The sequence below is a fragment of the Salmo trutta genome, chromosome 13, assembly GCF_901001165.1.
Source record: "Salmo trutta chromosome 13, fSalTru1.1, whole genome shotgun sequence".
NCBI lineage: Eukaryota > Metazoa > Chordata > Actinopteri > Salmoniformes > Salmonidae > Salmo > Salmo trutta.
In genome coordinates, this window is record NC_042969.1 from 87,388,779 (window position 1) to 87,396,805 (window position 8,027).

Here is an 8,027-nt window from a genome sequence, read left to right on the forward strand (position 1 = left end):
TCTAGAGGAGGACCCAACCCTTCACTCCTTCACTAATCTAGAGGAGGACCCAACCCTTCACTAATCTAGAGGAGGACCCAACCCTTCACTCCTTCACTAATCTAGAGGAGGACCCAACCCTTCACTCCTTCACTAATCTAGAGGAGGACCCAACCCTTCACTCCTTCACTAATCTAGAGGAGGACCCAACCCTTCACTAATCTAGAGGAGGACCCAACCCTTCACTCCTTCACTAATCTAGAGGAGGACCCAACCCTCCACTCCTTCACTAATCTAGAGGAGGACCCAACCTTCACTAATCTAGAGGAGGACCCAACCCTCCACTCCTTCACTAATCTAGAGGAGGACCCAACCTTCACTAATCTAGATGAGGACCCAACCCTTCACTAATCTAGAGGAGGACCCAACCCTCCATTCCTTCACTAATCTAGAGGAGGACCCAACCCTTCACTCCTTCACTAATCTAGAGGAGGACCCAACCCTTCACTCCTTCACTAATCTAGAGGAGGACCCAATCCTTCACTCCTTCACTAATCTAGAGGAGGACCCAACCCTTCACTCCTTCACTAATCTAGAGGAGGACCCAACCCTCCACTCCTTCACTAATCTAGAGGAGGACCCAACCCTTCACTAATCTAGAGGAGGACCCAACCCTTCACTAATCTAGAGGAGGACCCAACCCTTCACTAATCTAGAGGAGGACCCAACCCTTCACTCCTTCACTAATCTAGAGGAGGACCCAACCCTTCACTAATTTAGAGGAGGACCCAACCCTTCACTCCTTCACTAATCTAGAGGAGGACCCAACCTTCACTAATCTAGAGGAGGACCCAACCCTTCACTCCTTCACTAATCTAGAGGAGGACCCAACCCATCACTAATCTAGAGGAGGACCCAACCTTCACTCCTTCACTAATCTAGAGGAGGACCCAACCTTCACTAATCTAGAGGAGGACCCAACCTTCACTAATCTAGAGGAGGACCCAACCTTCACTAATCTAGAGGAGGACCGAACCCTTCACTCCTTCACTAATCTAGAGGAGGACCCAACTTTCACTAATCTAGAGGAGGACCCAACCCTTCACTAATCTAGAGGAGGACCAAACCCTTCACTAATCTAGAGGAGGACCCAACCCTTCACTCCTTCACTAATCTAGAGGAGGACTAACACTTACTATTGTTTACAGTAGTGTGTAGTGCCACAAAGTTATTGTGAGAGACACAGACAGACAGACAGACAGACAGACAGACAGACAGACAGACAGACAGACAGACAGACAGACAGACAGACAGACAGACAGACAGACAGACAGACAGACAGACAGACAGAGTTAGAGAGACAGAGAGACAGTGATAGAGAGACACAGAGAGACAGTGTAACAGAGAGACACAGAGAGACACAGAGAGACACAGAGAGACAGTGTAACAGAGCGACAGAGAGAGACAGTGTAACAGAGAGACAGTGTAACAGAGAGACAGTGTAACAGAGAGACAGTGTAACAGAGAGACAGGGAGAGACAGTGTAACAGAGAGACAGTGTAACAGAGAGACAGAGAGAGACACAGAGAGACAGTGTAACAGAGAGAGACACAGAGAGACAGTGTAACAGAGAGACAGAGAGAGACAGTGTAACAGAGAGACAGTGTAACAGAGAGACAGGGAGAGACAGTGTAACAGAGAGACAGAGAGAGACAGTGTAACAGAGAGACAGTGTAACAGAGAGACAGAGAGACAGTGTAACAGAGAGACAGAGAGAGACAGTGTAACAGAGAGACAGTGTAACAGAGAGACAGAGAGACAGTGTAACAGAGAGAGACAGTGTAACAGAGAGACAGAGAGAGACAGTGTAACAGAGAGACAGAGAGAGACAGTGTAACAGAGAGACAGAGAGAGACAGTGTAACAGAGAGACAGTGTAACAGAGAGACAGAGAGACAGTGATAGAGAGACAGAGAGAGACAGTGTAACAGAGAGACAGGGAGATACAGTGTAACAGAGCGACAGAGAGAGACAGTGTAACAGAGAGAGACACAGAGAGACAGAGAGACAGAGAGACAGTGTAACAGAGAGAGACAGAGAGAGACAGAGAGACAATGTAACAGAGAGAGACAGAGAGAGACAGTGTAACAGAGAGAGACAGAGAGAGACAGAGAGACAGTGTAACAGAGAGACAGAGAGAGAGACAGACAGTGTAACAGAGAGAGACAGAGAGACAGTGTAACACAGAGAGACAGAGAGAGACAGAGAGAGACAGAGAGACAGTGTAACAGAGAGACAGAGAGAGAGACAGAGAGACAGTGTAACAGAGCGACAGAGCGACAGAGAGAGACAGTGTAACAGAGAGACAGAGAGACAGTGTAACAGAGAGACAGAGAGAGAGACAGTGTAACAGAGAGACAGAGAGAGACAGAGACAGTGTAACAGAGAGACAGAGAGACAGTGTAACAGAGAGAGACAGTGTAACAGAGAGACAGAGAGAGACAGTGTAACAGAGAGACAGAGAGAGAGACAGTGTAACAGAGAGACAGAGAGAGACAGAGAGAGACAGAGAGAGAGAGAGAGAGAGAGAGAGAGAGAGACAGTGTAACAGAGAGACAGAGAGAGACAGTGTAACAGAGAGACAGAGAGAGACAGAGACAGTGTAACAGAGAGACAGAGAGAGACAGTGTAACAGAGAGACAGTGTAACAGAGAGACAGAGAGAGACAGTGTAACAGAGAGACAGAGAGAGACAGTGTAACAGAGAGACAGAGAGAGACAGTGTAACAGAGAGACAGAGAGAGAGACAGTGTAACAGAGAGACAGTGTAACAGAGAGAGACAGTGTAACAGAGAGACAGAGAGAGACAGTGTAACAGAGAGACAGAGAGAGACAGTGTAGCAGAGAGAGACAGTGTAACAGAGAGACAGAGAGAGACAGTGTAACAGAGAGACAGAGACAGTGTAACAGAGAGACAGAGAGAGAGACAGTGTAACAGAGAGACAGTGTAACAGAGAGAGACAGTGTAACAGAGAGACAGAGAGAGAGACAGAGACAGTGTAACAGAGAGAAAGTGTAACAGAGAGACAGAGAGACAGTGTAACAGAGAGACAGAGAGAGACAGTGTAACAGAGAGACAGAGAGAGACAGAGACAGTGTAACAGAGAGACAGAGAGAGACAGTGTAACAGAGAGACAGTGTAACAGAGAGACAGAGAGAGACAGTGTAACAGAGAGACAGAGAGAGACAGTGTAACAGAGAGACAGAGAGAGACAGTGTAACAGAGAGACAGAGAGAGAGACAGTGTAACAGAGAGACAGTGTAACAGAGAGAGACAGTGTAACAGAGAGACAGAGAGAGACAGTGTAACAGAGAGACAGAGAGAGACAGTGTAACAGAGAGACAGAGAGAGACAGTGTAGCAGAGAGAGACAGTGTAACAGAGAGACAGAGAGAGACAGTGTAACAGAGAGACAGAGACAGTGTAACAGAGAGACAGAGAGAGAGACAGTGTAACAGAGAGACAGTGTAACAGAGAGAGACAGTGTAACAGAGAGACAGAGAGAGAGACAGAGACAGTGTAACAGAGAGAAAGTGTAACAGAGAGACAGAGAGACAGTGTAACAGAGAGACAGAGAGAGACAGTGTAACAGAGAGACAGAGAGAGACAGCAGCTCTGTGAACATTCTCATACACCTCCACATAAACTTAACTGCCACAATGATCACCTTGGTGGAAAAGGTGCAATGATAAAAGACAGTAGAATATCATTAGGTGTGTCGTCCACCCCTAAAGTAGTTACCGGTTGGTTTTATTCATGGACTCACATCGCCACCTGGTGGTCAAGACAGGTACTGAATACTAGTGATGTCGCTGGAGGATTCTGGAAGGACAACTGAATAAGTGTCCTTATTGCTGTCTTATTACTCTCCCCCCAAGACGAAATAGGGGGAACGGCCTGTGGATCAGTCTCCGTCCGTACGTTTGTTTATTCATTTAGTAGTCCCATGTGATATCTCAGACAGCACTGAGCCAATGTTGAGCACACTTGGAAATCTTAGGGCTCGCGAGTGGCACGGCGGTCTCAAGGCACACTGCATGTCAGTGCTAGAGACATCACTACAGACACCCTGGTTCGAATCCAGGCTGTATAACAACAGGCCGTGATTGGGAGTCCGATAGGGGGGGGGGAGCACAATTGGCACAGCGTCGTCCAGGTTTGGCCGGTGTAGGCTGTCATTGGAAATAACAATTTGTTCTTAATTGACTTGCCTAGTTACCATTTTCTTTTGACCAATTGGCCCAAGGCTGCATCATTTGTGTTTACTTGCCTTGTCTTTATTTGATGATAACACAAGCTGAACGGCTCGGTTTGACCACAGGTCTCCTGCGCACCAACAGACTGTGTTAGCCCACTGAGCTGAAGCCTAGGCACTTAGTAAGGGAGCTAACACGTCTAAGGTTAAAGGTTACTTGTCACATGAATATGGTTCCACCAAATCCAAACCACCTCCATGACACCACTTCTTATGTGTCTGTTTTCACATTTCAACCACCAGTTTTGAATCCCAAAACATCCTTCTTTGGCAACTCAGCTTCTTTCCTTAGTGGTTTTCACACAAGCTGATTTCTTATTTCTCCGCCTCACTGACTCCCCCCCCCCCCGCCGTCGCCCCCCCATCCCCCCCCTGCCGTCGTCCCCCCCCCCCCCACCGTCGTCCCCCCATTGCCCCCCATTGCCCCCCCCCTGCCGTCGTCCCCCCATCCCCCCCCCCCCACCGTCGTCCCCCCATTGCCCCCCTGCAGCCCCCCCCTGCCGTCGCCCCCCCATCCCCCCCTGCCGCCCCCCCCCCACCCACCGTCGTCCCCCCATTGCCCCCCCCCTGCCGTCGTCCCCCCATCCCCCCCCCCCCACCGTCGTCCCCCCATTGCCCCCCTGCAGCCCCCCCCTGCCGTCGCCCCCCCCATCCCCCCTGCCGCCCCCCCCCCCCCCCCCCACCGTCGTCCCCCCATTGCCCCCCCCCTGCCGTCGTCCCCCCATCCCCCCCCCTGCCGTCGTCCCCCCATCCCCCCCCCCTGCCGTCGCCCCCCCCCCCCCCCCCCTGCCGTCGCCCCCCCATCCCCCGTTCCCCGTCAACCTACACTCACAGATAACACCCTTGGTGTCATGTTTCTTACCTGACCATGAAAAAAATGTTCAACAAATTGACTAACGGAGTCCCAGTGCCAGTCCTGTTTACGCTCTGTGGTACAGAAGAAGTGTCCTTTTTCTCATTCATCTCTTTCCTAACTTCCTCTTCCACCAGGGCCAGTATCTTCAAGTAACACATGTTGTTCTGTGATAGACCAGAGAGATGTGGTCAGCAAAAACCCTGACCATGACGCCAGAACCTTCATAATATCTCCAGCTAACGGCAGGTTGGATCAGTCACCATCCGGTCTCAGACACACAGACTCCCACTGCAGTGTCAGGACACCTAGTCTATAAATCACCTTCCCACTGCAGTGTCAGGACAGCTAGTCTATAAATCACCTTCTCACTGCAGTGTCAGGACAGCTAGTCTATAAATCACCTTCTCACTGCAGTGTCAGAACAGCTAGTCTATAAATCACCTTCCCAGCTGAGTGTCAGGACAGCTAGTCTATAAATCACCTTCTCACTGCAGTGTCAGGACAGCTAGTCTATAAATCACCTTCTCACTACAGTGTCAGGACAGCTAGTCTATAAATCACCTTCCCAGCTGAGTGTCAGGACAGCTAGTCTATAAATCACCTTCTCACTGCAGTGTCAGAACCGCTAGTCTATAAATCACCTTCCCACTGCAGTGTCAGGACAGCTAGTCTATAAATCACCTTCTCACTGCAGTGTCAGGACACCTAGTCTATAAATCACCTTCTCACTGCAGTGTCAGGACAGCTGGTCTATAAATCACCTTCCCAGCTGAGTGTCAGGACAGCTAGTCTATAAATCACCTTCTCACTGCAGTGTCAGGACAGCTAGTTTATAAATCACCTTCCCACTGCAGTGTCAGGACAGCTAGTCTATAAATCACCTTCCCACTGCAGTGTCAGGACACCTAGTCTATAAATCACCTTCCCACTGCAGTGTCAGGACAGCTAGTCTATAAATCACCTTCTCACTGCAGTGTCAGGACAGCTAGTCTATAAATCACCTTCCCACTGCAGTGTCAGGACAGCTGGTCTATAAATCACCTTCTCACTGCAGTGTCAGGACAGCTAGTCTATAAATCACCTTCTCACTGCAGTGTCAGGACAGCTGGTCTATAAATCACCTTCCCAGCTGAGTGTCAGGACAGCTAGTCTATAAATCACCTTCTCACTGCTGAGTGTCAGGACAGCTAGTCTATAAATCACCTTCTCACTGCAGTGTCAGAACAGCTAGTCTATAAATCACCTTCCCACTGCAGTGTCAGGACAGCTAGTCTATAAATCACCTTCTCAGCTGAGTGTCAGGACAGCTGGTCTATAAATCACCTTCTCACTGCAGTGTCAGGACAGCTAGTCTATAAATCACCTTCTCACTACAGTGTCAGGACAGCTAGTCTATAAATCACCTTCTCACAGGACAGCTGGTCTATAAATCACCTTCCCAGCTGAGTGTCAGGACAGCTAGTCTATAAATCACCTTCTCACTGCAGTGTCAGGACAGCTAGTCTATAAATCACCTTCCCACTGCAGTGTCAGGACAGCTGGTCTATAAATCACCTTCTCACTGCAGTGTCAGGACAGCTAGTCTATAAATCACCTTCTCACTGCAGTGTCAGGACAGCTAGTTTATAAATCACCTTCTCACTGCAGTGTCAGGACAGTTGGTATATAAATCACCTTCTCACTGCAGTGTCAGGACAGCTAGTCTATAAATCACCTTCTCACTGCAGTGTCAGGACAGCTAGTCTATAAATCACCTTCCCACTGCAGTGTCAGGACAGCTAGTCTATAAATCACCTTCTCACTGCAGTGTCAGGACAGCTAGTCTATAAATCACCTTCCCACTGCAGTGTCAGGACAGCTAGTCTATAAATCACCTTCTCACTGCAGTGTCAGGACAGCTAGTCTATAAATCACCTTCCCACTGCAGTGTCAGGACAGCTAGTCTATAAATCACCTTCTCACAGGACAGCTAGTCTATAAATCACCTTCCCACTGCAGTGTCAGGACAGCTAGTCTATAAATCACCTTCTCACAGCAGTGTCAGGACAGCTAGTCTATAAATCACCTTCTCACTGCAGTGTCAGGACAGCTAGTCTATAAATCACCTTCTCACTGCAGTGTCAGGACAGCTAGTCTATAAATCACCTTCTCATTGCAGTGTCAGAACAGCTAGTCTATAAATCACCTTCTCACTGCAGTGTCAGGACAGCTGGTCTATAAATCACCTTCTCACTGCAGTGTCAGAACAGCTAGTCTATAAATCCCCTTCCCGCTGCAGTGGCAGGACAGCTAGTCTATAAATATAATAGCGCCCATGAAGTCCCCCTTCCCTGTGGCTCAGTTGGTAGAGCATGGTGTTTCCAATGCCAGCATGGTGTGTGCAACGCCAGGGTTGTGGGTTCGATTCCCACGGGGGGGGCCAGTACAAAAAAATAAATAAATAAATGCATGAAATGAAATGTATGCATTCACTACTGTAAGTCGCTCTGGATAAGAGCGTCTGCTAAATGACGTAAATGTAAATCAGAGTTTTTCCCCACAAAGGGCTTTATTACAGACAGAAATACTTCTCAGTTTCATCAGCTGTCTGGTTGGTCTCAGATGATCCTGCAGGTGAAGAAGCCAGATGTGGAGGTCCTGGCTGGCTTGCTTACATGTGGTCTGCGGTTGTGAGGTTGGTTGGATTTACCGCCAAATTCTCTAAAATGACGTTGGAGGCGGCTTATGGTAGAGATATGAACATTCAATTATCTGGCAACAGCTCTGGTGGACATTTCTGCCAATTGCACCATCCCTGAAAACTTGAGACATCTTTGGCATTGTGTTGTGTGACAAAACTGCACATTTTAGAGTGGCCTTTTATGGTCCCCCAGCACAAG